General features: G+C 31.5%; 2 long non-coding RNA genes and 1 pseudogene across 2 annotated transcripts; 2 read left to right on the top strand and 1 right to left on the bottom strand.

The window, feature by feature from the left end:
• Positions 1 to 5,034: 5,034 nt before the first annotated feature.
• Positions 5,035 to 6,149, top strand: LOC121120120 (uncharacterized). Its single transcript, XR_005864909.2, has 3 exons — positions 5,035 to 5,172; positions 5,246 to 5,373; positions 5,897 to 6,149. It is a non-coding gene; the product is annotated as an uncharacterized lncRNA (long non-coding RNA).
• Positions 6,150 to 10,046: 3,897 nt separating this feature from the next.
• Positions 10,047 to 16,834, bottom strand: LOC139905865 (uncharacterized). The gene is made up of 5 exons (XR_011780964.1): positions 16,524 to 16,834; positions 16,375 to 16,448; positions 10,990 to 11,095; positions 10,608 to 10,849; positions 10,047 to 10,548 (listed from the first exon to the last, which is right to left on the bottom strand). It is a non-coding gene; the product is annotated as an uncharacterized lncRNA (long non-coding RNA).
• Positions 16,835 to 19,151: 2,317 nt separating this feature from the next.
• Positions 19,152 to 21,709, top strand: LOC121119471 (uncharacterized; annotated as a pseudogene).
• Positions 21,710 to 26,412: the final 4,703 nt, after the last annotated feature.

Raw genomic sequence — 26,412 nt, 5'->3', positions numbered from 1 at the left:
TCCTTTCTTCAAGATAGGCTTGTACCAATTCAACCTTTTTCCGTTCGTTCGTTCAATCCTTCATATTGTAGAAACTTTCCGTCCACCGTGCATTTCTTCATTTTGTAAAAACTTTCCGTTTACCGTTCATTTCTTCATTTTGTAAAAACTTTCTGTTCACTGTTCATTTTTTCCCCGTTCATTATTTAACTACACTATCCAACAAAATCACACTTTTTTTAGGCACAAGAACTGCATATGCTCAACTTAGTACAGTTTGATCCACAAATTCCAAAGATGCCCTTACTTTTTCTCTCATAGCAGCAAACCTTCAGAAAAAGGCTGTACATTTTTTGTTAGTTTTAGCTATTTTCAAGGTTCAAAGCTGTTTTTAAGTGCTCTATATCGTTGTCGATTTTAGATAAGGCCACGACAATATTTCAAGGAAAAACCTCATTTTTGAATTGATCTCATAATAAAAGTGCATAAGTATTCGTATGCCCCAGCTAGAACAGATAGAAACAAAGACAGAGAAGAAGAAAAGAGAAAGAAACAAAGACACAGAGAAGAAGAATAGGGAAAGAAACAAAGAGAGAGAAAAAGAAAAGCGATTTACTACGAAGACTCCTTTAAAATGGTTTGTCGGATTTGTCGATATAAATGTGCCTTTAGTCCCTGTCTAGAATTACACGCCACTCATTATCCTCATCTCATAACAAGAGTATGGATATTCATCTATAAAATCAATTTAACGATGAATACATCAAGTCAGACTTTAACTCTGATTTCACAAGGATGCTTATTGTATGTAATATAACCTTATCCATTGAATCATCTACGTTCAAAAAATTTATGGAGAAATACAAGGGTAAACATATCCCTTCCCGAGGAACCATCATTAAATTAATGGAGGATGTTGGTACTGATGTCATTTATAGAAATACATATAAAATGTTTTGAGTCATCCACACCAAATGACGATCAAGTTATCAGTAAAAAGTATTTACGAATATCGAAATGGAACTCTGAATTTTGTACTATCTCACAGTAAGTATTCAATTTTTTTTTTAAATCTAACCATAAAATATGATTCTATTTTAGCTAAACATATCAAGAATTATGATACACAACTCAGTAAAGGGCAAAAACAACTGCTTAAATGGTCACAACAACGGGGGTAGTAGCTTTGGATGGTTTGCAACTAGTTTGTCTGAGACTACTTACTTCGTTTAAGACTTGGGTATGATAATTAGGTTTTCCAATATTACATAGTCAATAAATATTACTTTTTATCACTAAAGGCTTAGCTATGGTTGATGGGCTCCAAGAAATGGTGTTCAGAAAACTCATAAAAGGCGAACAACTGTTTAAATGGTCACAACAACGAGGGTAGTTACATTGGGTGTTGCATTATAATTAACAATTGTGTATATCCTTCATGATAATAGTATGTTGTTATATAAGCATACCTAAATAACGGGGAAAATATTTTTGATGCTCTTAATAAGGAGTAATATCGCCGGACATTACTACATAATTAGCTTTTGCTCTAAATCTTTAAGATGAATTTATTTCTAACATTTTTTTATTAATATATTTATTGTCTAATTTTATGATTTTGACATTTACTTTATTATTAATAATTAGTTAGATCTCATCGGTAGAGATATATCTATCCTGTGCACAATTGTATATAGCAACTTCCACATGAAGAAGAGGGGTGATTATCTTTTTGATTAAACTCCACGTCTCGCTTGTGTATTGCAACCTAAAGTTATGACATATTTAACTGAATTCCGATGTTAGAACAAGAAAAAATTATCTGGATCAATCTATTATTTCAATATTCTTTATTTATAATTTATTATTATTAATAGTTATATGATTTTAATTGTTTAATTTTGTATATTTAACTTAAATGTTTAATGGTTTATTTTTAGTATGTAGATTATATTTCATTAAAGCCTTCTTTTTTAAACTTTGAGCTTCAAATATATTTCAAATACTCTACTTTGTCGTTTCATTAGCTATTATTCTGAGAATAAGGTTCATAATGAATTACAATTTCATGGAGTGTGACGTTTTCAAATCTACTGTAACGGATAAAAACGTCGAAGTCAATTATACGTAGTATATCTTCATTAAACATTTTGCTAATAAATACATTCGTTATACACTCAAAAATCATAATAAAGCATGCAGATGATAATCACATCAGTATTTTAAACAATGATACCATATGTCTTTTTCCCCCTTTTGAGAAATGAGGCTAAATTTTATAATATTTATTTTCTTTTTCTCTCTTTTTTATTTTTTATCTTTTATTATGAGATCAATTCAAAAATTAGATTTTTCCTTGAGATATTGTCCTGGCTTTATCTTAAATTGACAACGATGCAATACTTTTAAACTTTTTGAATCTATTCGTCTTGAAGCTATGAGCCTCTGAATAAAAACAACTATTTTCCACTTTAAACAATGATAACTTGAGTTATAAGTATGATGCAGACATTTTAAAAATTGTTTAGAATTTTTTAACATTCGGCTTTAAAATATATTACAATTATTTATCACTGTCTTCAACACCGAAGGCTTAAAACAGCTTTGAACCTTATAAATAGCTAAAAATAACCAAAAATGTATAGCCTTCTTCTGAAAGACACGAGGCTATGAGTGAATAAATCAGGCTATATTTGGAATCAATGGATCAAATTTATACTAAGTTGAGCATATACTATTTTTGTGGCATTTTTGCTGTTGGACAGTGTTATTAATTTATTCATTCAATATTTATCTAGCAAAAAAAGTCCGACCAACAAATTCTCATTAATATATAAAGCCCTTTTTATTTCTCAATACATGAAAATAAGCTTACTAAAGGCGAAACAAGCAATCCCACGGGTTTTGATATGTACGGATCTCCAATTAGGTTTGCCAATTCTCTGAGAAATAAATAAGGACACCTCATTGGCAGGGTTAGGAATGGTGCTTTTTTTATAGATACCGGACGATTCTGTTTTTAACGGAGGGTTGGCAATCAATTTTTTCCTATTTTTTACTATATGCCCCTGAATTGAATTAGATGCATACTTTTGAGTGGCATGAACTCATGGATTTTTTTTCCCCCCAACCGTCATAAAAACTTTTATTTTTCAAAATATTATCATAAATATGCATTCATACTAATAAGCATCATTGCCACTAAAATCCTTATAAAAGTTATACCCATACTATTGTAAAATATTGATGTGTTGAGTCTGAAGATTAAGTATGCAAACATTCACCAACAGATATTGTTTTTAACTGAAGAAACTTTAAAAAAAAAAAAAAAAAAAAAAAGAAACAAAAAAATCCAGCAGTTTACTTCAATAATAAACAAAATCAACTGAATAAAATAAGAATTTTTCTTAAGCAAGAAACCTCTCTTGCTTAATATAAAAGGAAAGCAGAAATGGTGCATCTATAGAACATTTGTAGAAAAATTGTAATCATATTTGTCCCTCAAATTAATTTTCCAATAGCATTTTACAGATCATTTTTTTAAAACTCATAGTATTACGGGACAACGTGCGTTCCGTTTCAGCTCAATACGGGATAAGTGTTGTTTTTTTGAAATACGGGACGATTCTGTTTTTCAAGGGACGGTTGCCAGCCCTAGCTTCAATAAACTGGTAAAAAGGATGGTCTCATTTTTTAAAACAAAATGGTATCCAATTTATTCAACTGATTTTTTTAATGGCCTCAAAATAGTCCCCAGGAAGTTTTTTTAGGGCAGCCTCGAAAAGTGTCTAGAGGCAGTACTTTTATTCAAGTCAACGTCCAATTTATTTTTAAACAGCTGAACAGACATATTTTTTCAGAGTAATCTTATTTACTAGCAAGGCCAACCTGTGGGGTAGATAATATATGCAAATGCTTAGGGTGCCATTCATTCAGAAGGTACCATAATGGGTGCAAAGAAAAAAAAAAGGTGAGCCCGAACGTAACTCTTAACTCGGGGCATGCTCAATTTTTCCAAGATGATAGTTGGGCCAAGTTTGGTAAGGATTTAATTTTTAATTGTCATTGTTTTTATTTCTGGATGATTTTCTTTGGAGAGGCCTCTATTTGGTTGTTAATGGCTAGCTGATTCTTTCAAAAGGTATTCAATTCCTCCTGTGAGCTCATTTCCCATATACCTAAAGTGGTATTAGTTTGTCTATAGTGTGAACTTCTGTGTGAACTTCTCCAGACAGTTGAGTTCTGTATTTTTTTTTTTTTTTAATTATTATTATTGTTGGATACATTGATGATAGACTTTCACTTTGGGGTGAGGAGTACTTGCTGTATGAGAGGACAAAATTACTTACTTGTCTATACTTTCGGCTATGCCCCGACCTGAATGCACTGCTCCGACCAGTTGAAAGCTACATTTCTTAGTATGAAAATAATAAGTGTATTTTGATGGTCTACATAGTCGTATATTCGTGCAGTTGTAATATTTGTCTACAATTTTCGTTTTGTACATAGTTTGACTTGATATTTTGCATTGGCTATTGATATTACATTTATTAAATGATTTATTATATTATGAGAGGTTTTTATTGTTTCGCAAAATACAATAAATCTGAGAGTATAATATTGAATATACATATTTTTGCCTCTTATCTTGCATAGGGCGCCAAATGGATTCGGATTGTCCCTATTCGATTGTATAGCTAATCATAATACCACACAAATGAATTGTTTAAATACAAGAAGTAAGAGTAGGTAGAAGCGTCAAACGTTTTGATTTTTCAAACTCTTTAATTGACTCACTATTGAAAAAGTATTTTTCTAAAATAAGGTAAAATAATTTTCATTTGACAATGAAACCCCGAGAGAGGGTCATATACTTGAAAGGGATTTTTATAGTCCTCGCTGTGTTTATAACTATTGAAGTTGTATTATTATGGTTCCGCAACTTGCATCTGTATGTATTTTGCTTTCGACATCGCAATAACTATATCAATTCAATTACCTTAATCACAGCTCCATTCCGCCAGCAATCCATCCCATGGATATGAATATAAAATTGAAAAATATTAGCCAGCTACGAAATATACTCATCAAAGGCTCTCTAAAACATGAACTACCGATTAAAGATATAGCAAAATATCCAGAGAAACCTATAACATACCTCCAACAATCCACATGGTTTGGGTATGGTCTGAAGTAAGTGAATTCCTATTTTATATATCTTATGTATGTACAAATCAAAATAGACACCATCTCTTTCATTGTTTAGATTCCACAAAAATATATACAAAACTTATTATTGATGTATGAAATGAACCCACATTTTAGTTTTTATTTGTGGTTGGATCAGAACTCCCTTCAAAATGCAACATTGATTTCCTTCATTAACCGTGAAAGGTTTATTATAAATAGTAATGAAAATTATGTGTATTTTGGGCATATCAAAACAAAAGAAACCGACAATTAACATTGTAATCCTGACAATTTGAAGAATGTTTTGAAGGAGAGCAGCTTAGCTGTTATGACGTTTCATTAGATCAGCTACAATCAGCTGTGACAAGGGAGGAGGGGACAAGGAAATAAAGAAGGGCATTGGCGAGAATTAATCCGACGTCAATGCCCAACTCTACTCGGAGTCCAACAAGGACTTACAATATTAACTCTGTAACAAATCCTTAAGGTTACTCTACGTCTTTTATGAGCACACAAGATGTTCAATTAGGTTTTTAATATTATTTAAATGTATTAAGAAAATAATTTCACCACTCAGGAATTAAATATTAATAATAACAACAGCTGGGGAAAATAAAATTCATTATTCAAATTACCAATTCGAAAAAAGCGGAGCAGCTAAAAAATCACACAATTTACATCACTAATTTTTAAATTTATATTTTTTCTATACTTTTGATTTCTCCAGACTCAGAACAAAGAACGTACAACATCTTCAGCCGAACGTTCCAGAGCTTATTGATGATGCAAGGAAAAAAAGAAGAAAAGGAGTACTCTCCGATATACTGCGATGTGAAATTGTTTTTAGCTTTGGAGGCATTTATACTGATATCGATACCATAGCCCTAAAACCATTTTCCAATAGATATATTTAGTAAGAGCTTCGTAGCTTATACAGATGGAATTTTTAAGAATCTAAATTGTTCCTTCTTTGGATTCCCCAAAGGATCTCAATTTTTGAAATTTATGTTAGACTTTGTCAGATACAAAACGTATAGAAAATATGCACCTGATGTATTATATACTGCTGGGCCTCCTATATTTACTACAGCGTTTGTCCATTATAACGATTCGAACATCAATTGCATACATCAAAAATATTTGGTTTCTCCACGAGTAAAGGAGTCAAACAAACTTTTGATGCTAATTGGATTAAAGAAAGAAACTCATTCTATTATTATTAAAGATACAATTATCATTTAATAATTATGAATAAATTAATTTAAAAAATAAGAAATCGGTAATTTAATAGATTTGAAGATCGATGTACAGTGTTTAAGATGATGTGTGATTTATTTTGATTGCGTCGTAAATAAGCTTTGTTTTGATGCAGTTCTTGTTTTGAATCGTCCACCAAATAAGTATACAGGAGGCAAATGAGTTCATGAATCCGACTTGCTTGATGCACTTGTAGCCCCTAAAGACATTACTGCCACCGTTGGAGTCAATGTGATGACCATTCGCAATATCCAGCATGTCAAAAACGTTGGCAAAGGGACGTCCAGAGATCTAGGAAGTAGAGTTTGTTGGATTCTGTTTTAGCTTGCTCAAAGCCTTGGTTCGGTCAACATTTTCTCCCTGTTTGGCAGGGCTAGAAGATGTCCCTTGCTAGGTGCATTGCTGGGGTACAGCGATTTTTTATTGATGGCATGATGAACAGTTGACCGAAACACTTTGTCAATGCTGTGAGCTATCGCATACATTGATTGGCCGGGATGCTTCTCAATTTTTGTGTGGATTTTCTTCAACATATTATATATGTCGGGTGGGGGACGAGTAGCTGGTGCAAGAATTTGGCGCCCTGTAACTTTGTTATTGGGCAGTCGCAGAAAGTTAAAATTTTGCGAGAGGTTGCATGCAACCTTAATTAATGTTGCGTAGAAAATAAGTTTCTTTTAATTTCGCCTTCTTATTGAGATATTTGACCATGGAGCAGATGTGTGAAAAAATAGAAAATCGGATCATGGCTGTAGTCTCGCACAATAAGAACACCTTCAAAAATTACTGAAGTGAAAGCCTCAATTGAAGCAAACCCTTCAACAAGGGTACGCAAGCTTCCTCGAGACCATGGGATGTTACCTAAGACAATGAAAACCTATGGTTGTGGGGGTTTGATATGGATGCAAAATGGAGCTACTGCCCTTACATCAAATGCCGTTCAGCAGTATCTTTGCAAGAAGCTGGGGCCAGATACGTTTTGGTCGAAAGAGGTTTAGTCTCTGTCTTCGCCAAACCTGAACCCCCTTGATTTGAGCATTTGAAGCTTTAAAAGAGAATTTAAAAAAAATGATGATAGCTTTGGTAAATAAAAAGATATATTCTGGCAGGGAGCACTCTCCCTGATTCAGGTAATAACTGCAAAAAACATTTTTATTATAGTTTTTTTGCATCTCTGATTATGATTAGTGATGACAGCTTTGGCAAATATAAACATATATTAAGGAAGCTTTGGCATCCAAAAGAAGGTCCATCTTTTATAATAATATTTTCAACAACTTTGATCATGATACAATACATGTATTGTTACAGTTTATTGTTTATTGCTAATTATATTACATTTAGAAGTATTCCAAAGTAAGTCAAATTGTGATAAAGGATATTTATATTTTTCAGTTGAAAAGTTTACTATATCCAATTTAGAAATTTATGTTATAAATTTATGTTAATAAGTATTTTCAAAACTTGTTTCAAAGCCATATTCTTTGATTATTTTTTACAGATAATGAAAAGTTTTCAAGATTATATTCGTCTTTTATGAGCACACACAAAATTTAATCAGGTTTTGAATATAATTAAATTTATTTAAGAAGGTTGTTCGCTACTTAGAAAGAATAAACATGACATGTGCTAAGAAAAAGGAAATTCTTTCTTCAGATCACCAATTCCAAAAAAACAACCTGTCTAAAAAATTCACAGGATTTTAATTACTAGTCATGAGATGTATCCGTATTGATTGAAAAAGGAATGTGAAATTAATTTAAAAAGAAGCATACGGAACAAAACTGACAGTGCCAGTCAAAGACTTGGGCATACAAGTGACACGAGAAGAGAAGAGGAAGTAAATGAGATATATGGTACTATTGATTAAAGTTTATTATAAAAATCAGCTGCCTATGATGCTATAATTTTGGAGGATAGAATATGACATGTTTCTATATAATAGATCAACTAATACTGAGATCTCTTCAATTTCTACCCTTAAAGTGCAAAAATGATAATACACCCAAGGCCATAGCTTACTAGTAAATTGATAAATTAAAGTATAACAATAACGTATATATATGGTAGTACGTTAAATAAGTATGGGCAAATTAAAGAAAAAATGGAACTTAGAAGGTCATATAAACACCTCACCAAACCATATCTCGGCCATAATTCTGTTAATATATAATATAATAATATTTTTATACTAAAGAGGTCTAAGTCTGATATTTTCGGAAAAAGAGTTGAACTAGAAGGAACCAACGGATACCATGGAGTTAAGACAAATAGGCTTTTAAATTAAAATATTATATTGGAAGATACATTAAATTTAAAATTAATGATAACATTATATATTTATTTTTAAAAAATCAATCATTTTACAAACAAAATTTTAAATTACATTATCAAGATATTTTAGTAAGACATAAGACTAGACGACATTTTATGTTTTATTTTCTTTAATCATTGACCAAAAAAAAAAAAAAATTGGGAAGGAATTTTTTTCATTAAATATTTTTCTTATGTTTATCTATTTTCATTAGATTTTTATTATACAATTATATACAATATTTTTAAATTTCTGTTGCTTTATAACCTTTATGTACTAAATTTAATTTTAATTATTGATTTCTTCTGTTAGAGGAGCAACTGGAATTTATATTATATTCTAGTCTTAAATTTTCATTAAATTTCAGAGGAAGTTATAGAAAATGACAACACATACCAACATTTTCAATCTATAATGAACTGAATAATGCTTTAGCTTTAAGAATCCCAAAAAAATTGATTTTATAAACTTATAATGTCAAAAAAATTGATTTTATAAGGAAAAAGATTATATTAAAATATTAATCAATATTTTTTTAGAAAAATGTTTATTTTGATGTTTCTCTCATGAACTTACTACGACTACTGAAACTATATGTAATTTTTTTACTCTCTTTTATAATTTTGGCTTGTTCTCGAAAATGTATGAATATACGAATATAGCGACTAATAAGAAAACGAACTATGTCATGTCATTTAGGAATTTCTGTAGACGATTTTATCATTCTAATAGCCATTTCGGTAATAGATTTTTCAATTTTTTGTCCTTTTTTTAAAAATCTTTGATAATTGATCTAAAAATGATTTCCACGTTCGAAAATTGCTCCAAAATTATTTTAGAACTAATCCATTTGAAGACGTATAATTTCGTAAGAATATCAGGCTGGTTCAATCACTTGTCGACTTTTCTTCATCAATATAGAATGACTTGCATTCATTACAGTTATAATGACTCTGAAGTGTTTTACGTAAACAATAGCCAACCAAATAAACGAAGGAATTCATTTCAGCTAAGTCGAGAGATTTAAAAAAAATGAATTGAAGATCTTCAATCCTTTCTTCATTGTGAAATTTTTCGATCATTTTCGATTCCTCTAGCGATACTAAAAGCGGAGAATTATCCTTCTCATAACTTATCCCGTGTTTTTTATATATAGAAATCGTGTTAGAGTAACAATTTTCAAGGCCTTCTTCAGTTCAATAGGAGAAGGTGTTGGATAATTTATATCTTACTTGGGCACTTATGCTATCAACATAGTCTTGAGTAAATCTAGATCCAAATACAAAGAAAAACCTGCTTGAGATAACAATTCCGAATTACAGATTTCCCTGTAAGTTTCCTATAGGATTGGGATAAGAACTGACACAAATATTTTATAGAACTCGAAAGGAAGACCCGACATCCCAGGTGATTTTTTGGTTTTAATATATGTGCTGATGTAATCTATAATTTCATATCGATTTATAAGTTCATTTATTCCAGAGAATTCAATCTTATCCTCTACTTGTTCAAGTCAAGCCTCCCTACGAATAGAGCTACACTATCTTGAATAGTTCTAGAGACGCCATCTATGACAAAATTTACACTAGTAATCCATGGTTATTGGTAGATGCTTCCAGAGGAGAAAAGCCAGAAATTAACATCTTTTATAACTCCTATGGTAGATATGACTTAAAGGGAGCTCCTATTGGATTTATTTCTACGGAATATTCATACAAAGGTTGGTGTGACATAGCCATAAAGTAGTCGATGATATCCTCGTTTACGACGAACATTTTGAGAACTATATTAAGAGCGTAAGAGGAATCCTAAACAGATGCAAGAAAATTGAATCAACTGGAGAGAAGGCATCGTTGATACACCTTACTAGAACAGAATAAGAGTCCTAATTTGGGGTTTCCTCAATTTTCAAGGTCTTCCTCCACTGTTGCACCTCAGGACCGACACATGGTAATATCAGATTTGACTTCCTATCCTATAGTTGTTAAACTCATCGAACCAGGATATCCGTCGATGACCTCTTCGGTGTTCCCCTTATTGTCTTAAAAGTGATTGATTTGATGTATATAAATAAAAATCCTCTTGAATTATAAGTCAAGATGCATTTTGCTATAAAAAAATTTTAAATTATGTAATAATAATTAAATTAATTAAGACAAATTGATAAACTCACAAATGTTAAGAAGTCCATAGTATGTTTAAAAGAGATTACACTAATCATATTAGATAAAATATAACACAATACTTACGCAACGTTTCGAACTAATGATCACGAAACCTTTGTATTTTCTTTAGTAATAAGCAGTGTTGTGTTGGTCCTTATTTATTCGATTCAGTCCAGTCTCTGTATTGTCTCTTGGAAATTTTGATAAAAATGTCAATGATTTATTAAGCCAAACAGCATATATGAAATATATATTAAGATAATTGATATTCCTATTTTTATTAAAATACAATATACACATCGTTAACATTATTGTGTCAAGCAATCATTCATCCGAAAAGAAACAGAAAAAGACTCAAAATAGCCAATTCTTCCCAACTATATAATTATTATGCAATAACTGTTGGGAATTGGCCATTGCTTCACAAGAGCGAATTCTAAAATAACGAAAAATGTTCTTGGATGTTACGCCCCGTGCAGTTTTGCCCTAGGAAGTTTCGCCCTGTAGAAGTTTCGCTCTCATACATGTATTATAGTATAAATGTATAATTTAAGATTTAAAATGACTTCCCCCAATTGAAATAAATTGTAATGCAATTTTGCATTCATTAGATGAAAATGGGAGCATTTCATTCGATTTTAATATACTATTTTAAAATTGAACAACATATCAAACATGAATGTTGTAGTTTTTTATTTAGAGTTCGAACCAACTTCTTTAAAAACCGTTATACTTCTGATGAGAGAAAAGAAGAAGAAATTTTATCAACAAGTAGTTTAATAAATTATCATTCGATGAAGTCTTAATTTATCATATCCCGCTGAAGCTCCCGATGGGAGACTTTTCGGGAAGGAACCCTACCAATAAAGAGCAAAATAGATCTGATACCAGGGATCGGATCATGACCTTCTTAATGAACCATCAGATCGCCATCAGTGATCCGATCAATCACTCCGACTTATCCTTAGGTCCTCTACAACAGATCCGGTTTTACAACTTCTACGTTTTATAGCTGAAGCAGGGCTTCTTGAAAATATTAAGAAGTAGTAGTCCAGTAAATCCTCGGGCCTCTTCTTGTCGCTCAAGCAGCCTGTGTCTCTTTTAGGAAGAGAAGATCTCCGTGGAAGCCAAGGTGTCACACGAACGACAGGGGGCTTGCGTAAGATCAGGACGTGCTTCTTAAGAATAATATGGATACTTCTATTAAAATTGTAATAAACCTTGTTTTCATTTTCATTGCTGAACATTTGCAAAATTAATACATATGTAGGTATAGTTATTATCTTTTCATTCATCAACTATTATTATTAAAGTTTCTTCATTTTCGTCATCATCTTCAGATGAATTTTTGGAGTATTTTGACTTGCTTATTGTATAACTGACGTTTACGTCTGATGGCATTAAGATTTTTTTGAAATTTGCAATCAAAACATGGTTTCTCTTTACTTTTATATTTTCAGTAGTAATGGATTCAGCTATTTGGGGATCTTCTTCCACTGTCTAGCCAATTATTTAATTGGTATAGTAAAATTATAACAGTGTAAATTACTTCAATTTAAGGTAGTTAATTATTTGCTATGTATTGTTATTGACTATAAGTTAGACTTATGTGGTACAGAAACCACCCTCAAGTGGCGTACTTTACAAATACATTATTAATGATAACCGAACAATTTGGTTAGTTCATATTTACAAGTGGAGTAAGATATATGGTATGCCTTATAAAAACGAGAAGAGGCGGTCTAAAACTTGTGGCTGACTGCAACCACATCTTTTGAGTAGGTTATAAAACATCTCAGAAGACTTATTGGAAATGCAAGCGATATGGTTGTAGGTCGAGCTCACATTATTATAAAAAATGAAACTCCCATTATAGTAAAGAGGCATGGCGAATTTATAGAATATGTATATTGTTATTTTATTATTTGTGTTCAACACAACAATAATATGCCCAATCTAGGTAATAGCATAGAACATGTAAAATTAAAGTCCTCCTGTAGCAACACTTACTATGTTTTTGTTCATTCCATATTGTTCATTCAAAATTATTTATTACACTAACTATTTTCACAAAAAGTACTTAATCATTTTATTTATTCCTCCTTCACCCCATTATACAGTTTGAATGAAAGAGATTTCGTGGTTTTGTTTCTTCTACTTTCTCTCTTGCTTAGATATGATTGAATTAAGATCAGTATCGGTCGTTTTAAATATGGAACGAATTAACATAATTCTTCCTATCATACTTCAAATTTCTTGTAGAGACATGTAAAGCTAAGAAAGAATGGTAAGATATTGGGTTTAATATTTAAAACGACCAATAGTGATCTTAAATCAATAATATTTAAGCAAGGAGAAACAAAAACGTAGTTTGACATCTAATCTTTAAAAAATCTGACATTCTATATAGAAATGTATTTGAATAAAAACAGAAATACATTCGTTTTAAATATCAAAGGATACAATTCATATGAGATAAATAAATACATATAATTAACAGTACAAATCTATTTCAAGTACCCATAGCCAATAACGTAGCATGTCCAAACTCCATAACCCACCTGGGTCACTGTGACTGTAGTGCAAATACTATTGTTTTATCCTTTAACCGCGAAAATACATTTGATTTCAAAAAGAGCAAGGAACAAGCAATATCATCATGAATAGTTTTCTGAAAAGAAGAGGCTCACAAGAAATGGACATAAGTCACTGGGAGATGAATGCACTTCATTTGAGTTCTCCTAGTTTTGAGGTGGGGTTTTTGTGTTGTTTTATCACTTGAGAAGTCAACCAAGTTTTTTAAAGCCCATTGTAAACATGTTTTTTTATGGTTAAATTTATTATTATTTACAGTTCCTCTCATTCACTGTTCATTACTGCCTTGTTTAAATTTAACATTTTCATTAAGGCAATGCAATGTAATTTAAGATCATATATTACAGTATCTTACAGCCTTTAAAGCACTTTTTTAAGGTGCCCTAACTGAAAAAGTTTGAGAAACACTGCTCTAATGTATATTTATATACATAACTCATACGTGATTATATATACCTTGGTTACTACTTTAAAGGAAAGAGAAGACAAGATGTTTGAAATAAAAATTAAAGAAAAACTATCTATGCTAATTATGTTCAGGACTCGTGTAATCTCGTTCAAACAATTTAGAATATAAATACCCCTCATAGATGATTTTTGCTATGTATTTTTAGTTTAAAATAAAAAAAATTTAGAGCATAATTACGATTAAGATACTATGAAATATGGCTTTAATTAATAGTTTATTTTTCTGGTTTATTCTAAAGAATAATAGATAATCCTCTCCGAAACGTTGACTTCTTTTAAATTACATTAGATGAATCTAAGTTAGAGATAAGAAAAAAATATATGGTCTTTTTAGTTACACCACTACGAGAGACAAAGATAATGCAATCCACGGGTATGCTAAAAAAAGAAACCGAAGATTAACCCTGACAATTTGAAGAATGTGTTGGAGAAGAGCTGTTTAGTTGTCATGATGTTTGATTTCATAAGCTGTGAGAAGCCCTAAGAGGATTGAAAAGAAAGTAAACACAAAATCCACTCTGTATCTATTAAAAACATTGACAAAAAATTACTTGAAAGTCGATCCTAAGCCTTTAGTCTTAGTTCAACGACTTCCCAACCATTGCTGTATAGCCAAGAATAGTTACCATATTAATTACTTATCGTATTCCGTTTTTAATAAGTTTGAATGACTTATCAAATTTGAGGAAAAGGCTCCAGTCCTGAATCATTTGTATACTAAAATAGTAAAGCTCTCAATAAAGATGGGAAGAGTCGACGATACGGATCCTTGATATTACAATATTTAACTGCCATGTCCTCTAAATATTTAAATCATATTACCTTCTTAATAATAAAATTGTTAGTGCAAAAAATCGAATTCAATATTATCAAGGAGGTCAAAAAATAATTCCATCGTTATCCTCAAGACCCAAAAAAAAAGACAACCCGATTTGTTTAAATGTACATATAATTGTGAGTCATACTACGGAAATTTGATTAAAAATTAAATTAAAATTATGTTTAATTTAAAAATAAAAGTTAAATATTATATTGATTGTAGTCTTCCTTATATTAAGATAAAATAAAAAAATATTTCCATTTGTATAAAATATAATGCGTATATAATTGGTGGCTTAATTTTTTAAAATGTATTTATTCTAAGACTCTTTGTACCTACAATGCCAATATTACTTATTTTTCTTATGAATTGTTTTAAATGAAATATTATACATGAACACGATCAAATAAATATAACTATTACACAATTGTTATATATAAATTTTATATCGGATATGAACAAGATCTATGTCTCCTGCAACGTCCCACTCCATACTGATAGTCATCTAAATTTTATAAAATTAATGGAGCTTTATTCTGGCCAAGCCATTTCTTCTCACTACGTCGTTACAAAGTCAAAGGAGCCCAAGAATTAGGTATTGTCGTCAAAGATGAAGAAAAAACATATGGGAAATGATTATCTTCTTGTATTAGACGAAACTACGACCCATGACCGCAATGCTGATAGGCTGCCCTTATTTAATAAATTTTGAAGATGTTAAGAAGACTGATGATAGAAAAAGGTTATGTATTGAAGTGAAAAGTCTCAACAACGTTTTAGGCACCGATTTCTGGGGTGAGAAACTAAAAGTTTTCATGATCAATGGTGTAGCGTATTATATTACGTAAAGTAAAAAGTTCTGAGTATTTTTCGCTAGATGTCTATAGTGAGCTATATCTCCCGTTTAATGCATTGCATCAAAAAAGGCTTAATTCGAAACATTCATCAGTATCACTACAAACGAGGTGAAAGGTGGAGCAGGTGGCCCCCCCAAAAAAAAAGTTGGGTTGTTTATAGACGCAATACAGTATCGAATTCAAAAGGATCGCTCTGGCAGGCAGGCCAATCATCGAAAATATCAATAAAATAATGGGGATCCTCGAGTTTTTGAAAAAGAAATTACCTTCAAATGGACAAAAGTTATCAAATAAAACAGCACATATTTGATCTAAATCGGATAAGCCTAAATATGTTAATTTTAATGACAAAATAAAGCTAAAAAATGGACAGAACTTTATAGTTAACATTTGCCAATGACTTTTCTCGCTCATGGTCTAAGCCTAATAACAACGCTCTGTCCTAATTACTTCAAAAAATACCAAAGCTCATATCTCTGAAGTAAAAACTTTATTTCTTAATTTTGGTGATTGAAAACAATAGATTACTTCAATTCAGTCTCAATATTATGGATGAAACCTTTCTTATAAATAAATTTGTACGCATAACTTCAATTTGTAATGATGAATGAGGCCGCTACACATTTTTGTCTAGGTAACCATCAATAAAACCTACATAGTACAATCAATATAAGAAGCCCAATATTGGGATATATTTATAATAAGATATTCGTATCTACCTATACTCACAATTCTCATTAATTATTTTGTATCTTCACTATAAATCATCTTCATATTCCATAAATAATTATTAATTACTCATTCTAAATAGTAAAAATAATTAAATAAAATAGTAAAGATCCATATGATCCAATATTCAGAGCTGTATTTGAGTTCACCTTTTCAGTGTTTTGGTCAAGTCCGAGTCCTCAGGCTCCGGGTCTACTGGGAAATAAGTAATGTTCTGATCTACTTGTAGTCTCGTCTAAGGCAAGATATCCTTTCCCATAAGTTCTTCCTAAATCTTTGACAGCACTGATTTACTTTTGGACTCCATTGATCTCGTGATGGCTTATTGAGAATAAAAAATATATTGATGACAGTTTTCGTAAATAAAAAAATAAATTCATGTAGGGAGCACACTCCCAGATAAAGCAGAGCCCTTTAAGTAGAGTTACGTCACCGGGCTATCTGCTTTGACGATGGGTGACTTCCTCATGTGTTTGAGTCACGGCCAAAAACATTCAAAATTTAATACTATATTTTAGGTGAAGAACTCTACAAAAGCGATCTATACAGGGTGTCCACGATAAATTGGAACTATCTTAAAATTCAACCTGCTTGATAAAAATGGAATTTGAAGTGTATTTGTTAATATGAAAAAGTTAGAAATGATATTAAACAATAAATTTATTCAACATGTCCTCCCTCAACAGCCACCATCTTCTCCATCCTGCCCCTAAAGGATTTGCATGCCCTGATGACTTCCGCGGAATCGACAGCATTCCAATCCCTCGTAATGGAGCCCTTCAGGGCCGCGATGCTCTTGTGGCTGACCTTGCACACCTCCCTCTCCAACTTCCCTAACAGTTGTAATTACACGGATTGAGGTCGGGTGAGTTGGAAGGCCAGGTGTTGCGATCCCAGAAAGTGATGTCGTGGGAGTTGAAGAGGTTAGTGGTCCACATGGCGATGTGTGCAGGCGCTGAGTCTTGTTGGAATATTAACTCCCTCCCAGCGGCCGTATCCTTCATCCTGGGAATGACGAACTCCCCATGACTTCGGTGTACCTTATCGCGTTAACCCTTTCCTTGGGATTGAAGAAGAAAGGAGGCATCACCTCACCAGTGCTGCAAATGACACCCAGGGTATCACGGAGGCCGGGAACTTTGTGGTGAAGATCGCAGGGACCTCTTCTCTCTCCTTGGCAAGCCACCTATCATTCTGGACGTTGTAGCTTCTGCCGACACTTCAGTTCTTCTCGTCGAATAAGAAGATGATTTTTCCTCCATGGCTCTTCAGGTCATTGAGGAGACGCTTACCGTTGGTGAGCCTGGCGGCCTTCATGGATGCCGTGAGGATGAGTTTTTTGGCAATTCGGTATTACCTGTACCCGAGGTCCTCATTCACAGCCTTGGAGACCAGCTGCTTGCTCACTCCACGGTTCTTGGCTAACCTGGACAAGGAAGTCCCTGGCGAAGCCTTGATGGACTTCCGGAGGCCTTCAAGGAAGCGGGGAGTGCGAATTCGGTCATTTCTCCTGCTGTGGGCCTTGCGGCAGACCTTCCCCTCAACCTTCCAGGCATTGAAGATCCGGTACACCGTGGTCTTGGGGTAGTTAAGAAGCTTGTAGATAGCAGAGGACTTGTGTCCCGCGCGAGCCAATTCGAGGATGGCGTCTCTCCTTGCTTGTTCCATGATGTCTATTGTTTGTTGTCAAAACAATTGTGGTGAAAGTTATAGTGTATTGTTCACGCAACCTTTTATATTAGTATGGTTTAACCCCGAATATCCGCATTATGGATCTGGATGAAGTTTAAAGTAGTTCCAATTTATCGTGGACACCCTGTATTTTGTTGAAATACCTTAAATATGCCCTCTTGTTTTGCGCCGTGGATTACAGGAATCGTTCTTGAGCTAGGGGATGACACTTTTTTTCATTTCCAAGGGACAAATTCCTCGGAAGGCAATGGGTCCTAAAAATGAAATGAAATCTTTGGAAACCATAGTATAATTCTCGATTAAGCTCTAAACATTTTGAAGAAATAAGGAATTCCAACTCTCAAGCCATTCCAACATTGTTTAAACATCTAAAACCTAAAGTTCCAAGGCTCACCAAAAACTCCAACAACCAATTTTCATTCGGGAGAACAATACTGATGCTAAGAAAATTTAATAATTAAGGAAATCTCAAGCAACTTTTTTTATTTCAAATTTCAGGTTAAAAGAGATCTCCACAATCTCAGGATCATACATACATTACTCCTTATTTAGGACCTCCTATTCCTAAAATAGAGAAATAGACTTAGTAAACATGAATCCAATTTCATCAGCAAAGAGGATTTAACTCCTTATTATGAAATATATTTAAAATTAAAAAACAGCATAAATATTTACACAAAATTACAACTTCGAAAATATAACCGATTATTCGTCAATAGAATTATTTATAATTCATTTGATTTATTCTTGGAAATCAAATAATACCTTAAAAATAAAAATGATTTAATTTTAATTTTATAAATAATACTGATAAAAAAATTGTACTCAATTAATAATAACTAATTGATTAGTTTACATCCTCACAATCATCATTAAAAATATTTTTAAGATCCTTTATGGTAATCAAATTTTCCTCTGTAGAATGGCTTCCCTGCTTAGCTTCATTCCGTTGATAGGAACTTAATATTGTATGCATCCGTTCCTCAACAGTACTGCGTATGAGGAAGCGATGAACAACGGTTGTTTTAGTTTGTCCAATACGATGACCACGGCCAATTGCTTGTAGCTCCTGGGCAGGACGAAAAATGAGTCTTGGTATCCAAATCATTCTTTTGAGTGACAAAAAGGGTATTAACAATGGATTCGATCTTTGTGGATAAGCTACCCCTAATATATCCAAAAGCTTTTTCATCGATATCATTAAATTCGGAGGATTCCTCCTTTACTGTATTGACATATGATATTTTCGCATGAAAATTCATACTTCTACACATGAGGCACTGCAGGGATCGACGATTTACAGAGGAATATTCATCAATCAATGTTCGAATATATTCCACACAATAACTATGCCTACATTGCAAAACACTCCATTGTCATCCTAATTATTTTAGACAAATTTGACAAGGATCTGGGATTTCTAACCATTTTCTTTAAAATAAGTCTTTTTAAGATTTTCCAAATACAATAATTGTCCATGTTTTGTTCTAAACTCATTTATAGTGATTGTTTTCTCAGAGACAAGCTTCAGCTTTTGTGAAGGGATTTAATGTTTTTCAATTATGTAAATTGTTTCAAATTTGTCCTTTTCATTGGTTGACAAATCTGTTGAGGGACTAAATGATCAATGCCTTCCTTTGTATACTAATAATAATTAATTAACATAATTTGAAGCACATACATTAAACTACATAATATATTTACAAAGAAAAAGTAATCTCCCAAATATTATAATTAATTGGACCTATAAAAATTACTATTGCTATGATAGTAAAAAAAATAACAAATATATTAACATTTCTCAAATTTGGTTAGTGCTAGCTTCGTGAAATTTTATCAGGTGATGGATGATAGTTATAGCTTATTATCATTAAGTCTAAAAATGGATTGAAAGTACCACTTCGAAAATATAAACGAATATCCGTGACTAAAATAAATATTATTTATTATTTTCATTACATAAAAATTTATTCTTCTTAATCTGAGTTAGTTTAGCACGTCCTCTACAACGTTTTTAACATAACTAGTAACAACTGCAAAAACCCTTCCTCTTTTATAATTGCTTTTTCACATCTTTGGTTACAATTATTCAAGAAATAGAGAATATCCACAAAGCAGCAAGCCTACTAAATAATAATTTAATTATTTGTAATAATTAATAGCTCTTTATAGAATAGTATAGAACATTAATATTATTTGATCCAATAAAAAGAAGATCGAAGGACTTAGGATCATGGTGTATAAAAAGGGGACGAAATCTTGAATTTTTATCCCTTCTCATTTGCCTTTAAAGAGGAACATCGAACATTTTCAAGTGTACAAGCAAAAATTTCGAGATGTTGTGTAATATATTATTATGGAAGACAATGTCAAAAATCTTCTTGGATGGAAACTCATAAACACGAATGTAAATTTCTTGAAAATGTTAGATTCAAAACAGCCTCAAATAACTTTGCTTTAAGAAAACTGAAAATTTTAACAAATATTTACTTAAGTGCAAAAAATATAATTTCACTAAATTTCGAAAAATTTAGTTTCTTTGCCCAAAGGGTGTTCAAGAAGATTTGTTCACCTAATGTCTCACAAGGAAAATGTTCTGATGGATCCAGAGCTTAACAAAATGTTTTTTGTGTGTTTAACAATGATTAGAAATAAGCTTGGTGGAGTATTGGAAACGAATGAATCTGAAGTACCTGATATATTTACAAAAATATCAATAAATTCCGCTTCTATACTAAATGGAAAGTTGTTAAACTTCAGAACATTTTTATCATTTTTCTTCCATAGATCACTCATGTAGAACAAATGCACTCTATATGTTTATTGGTCGTACATTAGTTGTTAAAGCTCTGTTTGAGATTCCTAATTTCGAGGATGGAAGAGTAGGTTATATAGATACCACTAAGCCACGGTTTAAGAGGCAAATGTTGCTAAAAAATAAATATTTTTTGATTGTAACTGCGGAAAATGTACTGAAGATCCATTGAATCTTGAAAAGTTGAAATTAAATAGTCCATGCTGTCCCGAATGGCAAAATTTAGTGGATGGAATTAAATGCACGAGCTGTAACAAGGTAAAATTATGATAGAACTTAAAATATTTAAAAGTATTTAATTTTATCCTATGAGGTTGATTTGTTTAAATATTATCAAATAAAATAAATTTGGATTTTGGAAGAAGTCAATGCGAAAGCTTGCCTGTTATTTAAAGAAGTGTTGAAGTATTTTCATCCCTTTCATTATGTAGTTTTCATATATTGCCATCAAATGCTACGTTATTACAACAGTTTTTCCTTTTATATTTTGTAGAGACCCGAAATTGATGCTATTAGATTTGATATCCTGTATGAATTTTTATATTAGAACTTACTATAATACAAATACAAATTTTGCATGAAAAAATTCTTTTGGCTTGTAAGAAGTACGTCTACGCCTGTGATATATTAATGCCTCAATATTTGATAAATCTTATGGTTGTACTTATTTCTAAGAATGAATTAAAATCGTTACCTAGCTTATTGTTAGAAACTAAGACAGCAATGGATGTTATATACCCAAAGAGCCATTCCATGTTTGATACATTTAATGATGTATGTCTCATGTATGAAATGACTAATGATAAATAATATTATTGTACAAATGAATTATTTTAGTTTTTTTTATTAGAATATTAATACTTGAGTCCTAAAATTTTCCGAAAATCTCATTTCAGATATTTATTATAAAATCATAATTATTTATTTTTAAATGTATGCCCTGAACTTGGTCCCTTGAATCCTCTCACTTTCATGCTTTCCTAAATGATATCATTTTATGGCTACATAAAATTTTGAAATATGTTTTATTAGTGTGAACATATGGTTTAATTCAGGTGATGAATCCAAGACATTATCATTAATATATTGAAAGGTCTCATTATTTGTCATAAAAACTGTATTTTTGCAACGGCTATTATATTACTATAAAATTGTTGGAACTTAATTATAGGGGGAAATATATAATATATGTTCAATTGTTTTGGTAAACTATATATAATTTATCCCTCGTCTGCCGTTACGACGTCAGAAAATTTCCCTTGCTATTCCTCAGCATCAACAATTTGTGTTTTATCTAGTTCTTGGACTCCTACCCCCTGAACGACTACACCCAAGCAAATACCCCTCCCTTTTTACACTCTAACATTTAACTCCTTGAGCCAACTACCTCCTATAACAATAAATAGTAACCAGGCGATCAAATATTCAATCTTTTAACAACCATATAAACCTAATAATTAATTTAACTTAATGACGTAGGTATTAGTTATTTATTGGACTTCAATTAACGCATTCACTTGTCAACACTATTTATTTAAACTAGTTCTAGTCTTCTTACCCCTCCGGACAACTACCCCCGTCATTTACACAAAAAAAGTAACCCCCAACATTTCACTCACTGAGCCATCTACCAGCCCCCCCTCTCCCAGCATGCATTTCACCTATATTACAATAAATAGCAAACATAAAACTAAACATTCAATCTTTTAAAACTTTTAAACGTAATTACTTTAATTTACTGATTAGTGATGTATCGGGCTTCTCTTGAAGTCATCACTTGTCACTGCTATTTATTTAAATTTTATAATTATAGTTATTTATTGTTTCGTTTGAGATCTGGTAAATCTTCGGTCCAACTCCTGCTACGAAGAGTAAAAGAAGTTTCCTAGTCCTCAACACTTCTTAGGGGCTCTTTACATTATCTGATTCTTTTAATAATCGTAATATAAAGTTTTGATATATCTCATCAAATATGAGATATGAATGATATGGATCAATGTCAGCATTTTGAAACCTTCCATTACGAATATGTCGTTGATAATACTTGAGAAGATTTGGGATGATTTTGACTTTTGTAATTTTTAAATGATAAGTATACTAAAAATTATATATAATTAGACTACTTAAATATTTATTTTTAATATTCATGACTCTATTTCATCGTATTTAAGAAGTTATCAGATAATATCTTCTAATAAATTGAATTAAATGACTAAATACTAAAACTCAATTTTTGTGATGGGATTCAGCAGAAAATTTATTTAAGCTCATGCCTATGATGAAACAATCAGGATATCGATTTCAAATTGAAAAACGTTTTTATTTTAGTATTAAATTTTGATGATATTTAGAAGTCATAATTACTTTCCAATTCGAACTTGAAAGTTGAATTGCCAAACAAATGCTCCAAAGAGCCATAACATTCATTTATAACTTTGGCCCTCTATCATTGACTAACTGTACTTTTCAAAAATAAAAAAGGATTGCAGGTCAAGGGTTTGAGTGGTAGATGGCTCGGGGTTTAAATGATTAGGGGTAATGCCATTGTTGAGGGGGTAAATGTACTGTTGCTCTATTATCTCTATGTATTAAATCCACCGATGAGGTTGTACAGTAGATCTGGTGCTATAGAATGGTATTTATTGAACTTATTGTTCTATCCTTCTGTTGTATACTCATTGATTGCGGAAGTTATTTTTATTATATCACGGAACCTTCTTTTCAATACACATTTTTTTATAAAAAGTTATATTTAAAAAAAAAGAAAATGATATATCTCGTGAAATAATCATTGTAAAGGGGGTTTCATTAGGGACACTTTAATTTTTTTAACATTAGTGAAAAACCGACACCATATTTCTTTTCTTCCATTGACATTTAGATACTTCATTTTTATCAATCTTATCATGCAGCAATATACACATGATCAGATATTGCAAATTATTCAAATTTATTATCAAAACTACTGTTCAATCATTCAACCGCAAAATCATTTTCATTGATTGAGCTCATTTTTCACTTCATAGCTTTATTAATAATCCAAATATGCGTTATTGACCAAGCAACAATCCACAAGTACTTCACTAGACGCAATTTCATCCCAAAAAAAAATATTTTTGGTGTGGAAATCATCCTGGAGAGATCATTGGCCATATTTTTTCGTTGATAATAATAATTGCCCCATTAATGTAAATGGAACATATTTTTTATGGCTCCAATTGAAAGGTATGGACTATGCAAATGTATGTTTCAACAAAACGGTGCTACTTGTAACACAGTAAACATTCCCATCAATTTATTGCAGAGCAAATTTGGTGAGCGTGTTATTTCGAGAAATATTAGTTGATTGGCCGCCTCAATCGTACGATTTAACGCCTTTATATGATCTTATTTGGTAGTACGTGAAGTTATTGGTCTACGCCTATAAGCCAGCAACGTTAAAAGAGCTCAGAGAAAATATCAAACACAACATTGTTGCAATATTTGTCAATTTATTGGAATTAGTAGTATAAATTGGGTTCAGCGATTGGACTTCTGTAAACTTGTCCGTGGTGCTCACAATAGAGAAATCGAATTTTAAACATAAATGTATATACTTATAATTTGTACTGAAAAACTAAATTTGGCAAAATCTTTAACCATTTGTGTTTTATTTATAAAAAAAGTTGAACTACTCTTGATGAGAAACCCCATTTTAAGTAAAAAAGTGGTACAACTACACAGTCGATTGAATAAATCCGGACTATTTTAAACCTTATCAAAAACTTAATCTTAATTAACACCTGCATCGTATTAGATATTTGCTCCGATATTTTATATGATACTAGCAAAGGATTACTCGGCGTTGCTCCATCCCAGGAGAGAGTGGGAAAACACATTGGTAATGGTCAGTATTATTTTTCCTTAATGTTTAGACACCTTCATTAAAATATATGTATTTAAAAAAAAATAGTGTTGTAAACCAATATTTGATACACAGGCAAAATAGTTGAGGATAATTTTTGGAAGGCTTTTGGAATTGGAACTTTACTGCTTTTCTTTTATTACCTAGTAATTTCATTCTCAGTAAATTTATTCGCTCTAAAATGCACCCCAAATATTTCATTCCCACTTTAAATATGGATATTTAGTGATGTCATATGGTTTCAGGTTTCAATCCAGAGGTGAAATTAAAGCATATGAGAGTACAGGGGCATTGCATCAATGAATTTGGAAGGAAAAATTATGGTGAAGGGGATTTTTTTTTTTGAAGGATCTGAAATTTTGTATACAAAATTCGAACAACCAACTCCCTTCCAAAATATAACCCTGTGGACACACCTGGAGTAAGTGATCATTGGATAAGGGACTTTAGGGATCCAGCAAAATTGTTTATTATTTACGTAGATCTGAACTGTGAGAAGAGGAAACAGATTCATGAAATTGATGAGAAGGAGTAATGATAGAGCAAGGATATCCAACCCGTAGCCCGTGGGCTGCATTATAGCCTGCTTTATCTCTAAGTGCGGCTCATTCTCACTTCAAGTAGTATTTGAATAAAAATTTCACCACCTCTGGGAAACATTTTTAATGAGAAAACAGAGATATTTTTTTTTTGGCAAAAGCTTCATTTTTTCTAACTGTGGACGCCCCTTAACACGGTTGCCAGATTGCCTTTTTGAAGCAGTTTGGCATTGAAACCGAAAATTACTCTTTCGCCATGAATGCGTTTTTTTTTAAAATCTACCTTCAATATTAGAAGAAGAAACTCGCGAATGTCTGGACTATTTAAGCCTTTTATGCTTTAAGTAATAATTATATAATATTTTAATTTATAAAGTTCAGTTTTAAGGTCGTATAAAAGGTCAAAGGTAATAATAAGGTTAACTTCTTTTAAATTTTTATTTTAGCGTGTGAACTGGGGTGTTGAATTTTTAGTGTGACTTGTTAATTCGATCTTTTGTTGTATTTTTATAAAAAAGTTATCTTTGTAAAGTTTCAGTCTTCAATGGGCGTTTTTGAACTATATATTCCTATTTGAAATTTTTTAAAAGGATTCAGAAGTTTCAATTTGAAAGTTATATTGTTGAATTTCAAAAGTTTTCATTTTAAATTTATTATAGAAAAACAAATTGTTGAATATCAAAAGTTTCTTTAAAGTGAGGAGGTTATTTTTATAAGAAGGAGGGATCTCAAGTGATACATAAAAATATCATACTTATTTATCATTTTATAGAAAAATTTATACAAAATGTAAAAGAATGTACCCAACGAAATAAGAGAAGAGAAGAAGGGGATAATACTCAAACGATTAGAACCAGTTTACTTACCTCCAAATGAAAAGAAATAAATCTCCCTCCTAAATTTTATTGTAAGTGTCTAAAGTAATAGAAATTACTGTTTTGTTGAGTGTTAAAGACAAATGTACACATAGTTGAACAACGGATAATAAGTAACTGTATATGAATTAAGAAAAGAACTTTCGTTGAAAAATAATTCAATATAGCTGAAGGGTATCAAACTTCCATCCAAATACCATAACGAGTATTTTT

Source organism: Lepeophtheirus salmonis, chromosome 6 (assembly GCF_016086655.4).
Source record: "Lepeophtheirus salmonis chromosome 6, UVic_Lsal_1.4, whole genome shotgun sequence".
In the NCBI taxonomy this organism is placed as follows: domain Eukaryota; kingdom Metazoa; phylum Arthropoda; class Copepoda; order Siphonostomatoida; family Caligidae; genus Lepeophtheirus; species Lepeophtheirus salmonis.
Note: the sequence above shows the minus strand (reverse complement) of the source record. Positions and strands in the feature narration are given on the sequence as shown.